This window comes from Neovison vison, chromosome 13, assembly GCF_020171115.1.
Source record: "Neovison vison isolate M4711 chromosome 13, ASM_NN_V1, whole genome shotgun sequence".
Taxonomy (NCBI): Eukaryota; Metazoa; Chordata; class Mammalia; order Carnivora; family Mustelidae; genus Neogale; species Neogale vison.
The window spans coordinates 104,807,459-104,809,354 of record NC_058103.1 but is presented as its reverse complement, the minus strand read 5'-3'; positions in this window follow the sequence as shown (position 1 = coordinate 104,809,354).

The following is a 1,896-nucleotide window of genomic DNA, read 5'->3' as shown; positions in this document are numbered from 1 at the left end:
TGGTAACCGTTATCAGCTTCCAACCTTGGTCTCCCAATTGAAGCGCCCTTATCTTCCTCCTGACCTCACAGGGGCAGCCTGTTCAGAGATTATCACATTGGAACAGAACCAAGGTGTGTGCGGAGACTGGCTGTTCCCTCCTATCTATCAGAAAGATCAGGGAAGAATTCTTGGAATTGCCCTGATGCTTCATAAATTGGGGATTTCACCAGACCCCTGGAAGTTAGGCGGTAAAGCACTCACTAGTGGTCATGGCAGCCCCGAAGCTGACTCCACCTACATCTTCCCTGTCTCCTCCCCCAACTGTGTTTCTGGCTTCATCGGTTTCTAGCTATGTCCAGCAGTGGCTTTTCTTCTGCTGCACAACACCTGAAACAAGTGAGAGGATCCGCTCAGGTCTTTGGAGTCACATGGCCTAAAACCTGAAGCCCGACCCCATTTCCTGGGAGCCGTGAGACTGAGTAGTTTCAAGGACTGTCTGAGCCTTGGGGTCTGTGTTAATGAAACAGGGACTGATGGGAAGCGGAAAGAACCCTCGTGAGGTACTTCTGACAGGTTCTGGCATATGATATCTGAGCACAGTATTGATAACCATCGTCACGTGGGGTGAGGTCAGTGTTGTCCCAGTTTGACCGAGTCAGGTAGTCAATCCCCTCCAGGGTGGTTGCTGGAGCACTTGTGGCACGAGGAGGAAAAGGCAGGTGCTGGTTATCAAGCATATCCCAGGTGCTGTGCTGTGTACTTGATGACAAGGGTGCTACATTCCAGTCCCCACAGAAATACCCCGGGAGCTACGTGCTACTTTTGTCCCATTTCACAAATGAAGAATCTCCGATTCAGGGACTTGACCGGCTAGGCAGCTAGTAAAGAGGAGGCCAGACCTGGCTCCTAAAGTGAACGGGTACTGGGTTCAGGAAAGGCCTCTGTGACTACAGTGAGCAGCGTTCCTGGTCTAGCTGAGGACGGGCAGCGGGGAGCCTAGGGGTGGTGAAGATGAGGCAAGACCCAGAGCATTTCCTTGCTTTGAGCAAGGGGACAGTTCTGAAGAAGCAGGAACCCGCAGCCCAGCCTCCAGGCTTCTTGCTGGGTTCTTTGCCTTATGTGCCCTTCCTTTCTGTGGAGAGAAAATACCTGATCAAAGGGCTTAGAGGAATAGCTACAGATATGTTTTCTTTCTTTCTTTTTTTTTATTATGTTAGTCACCATATAGTACATCATTAGTTATTTAATACTTTTCAGTGAAAACATGATCTGTCATCCAAATGAGTTTTCGTTCATTTTCATTCTACTGAGTTCGCTTTTCAAGAGAACATCCTTTTCTGCCCCGCAGCCCAAATTTGGCCAAATTATATTGTTTGTAATCTCCTTTTGTTTGCCTGAAGTTTCAAGAGTGACCTATGATATTTTCAGTTTTCGTGTTGGAGAAAATGAAGATGTATTGGAATTTAGAACTCAGCATGAGTGAGAAAGCAGAAAATCACAAAGACCCCTTAGTGTGATACTTTTAAGTAGAGTCCCATGGCTGGGGGATGAGAGCTCCGTTGGTACATTCATTCACGACCTGATGTGCGTGTGCTGCCGCTAAAGACTTAACTGAGACTTGAGAAAAAATCCCCCAAACTGTACGACCATGGCAAAAGCCTTTATGTATGTGCAGACACGTGCCCGTAACACAGAGAAAGGCTCTTGGAGGGGGTCTTTCCTGCTGGGTTATAACTGTATCACACCAAAGAGATGCTACCTTGAGTAGCATCCTTGGGGGAGGATGATGCACAAAATGTAGCTTCCCCCGATCTCGGAATTACTGTTCTAAGAAACCATTCATGAGTGAAGGTAGGTCAACCACACCATCTGAAGTTCACCAAAGAAAAATGTACAAATGACAGGACCACCAAG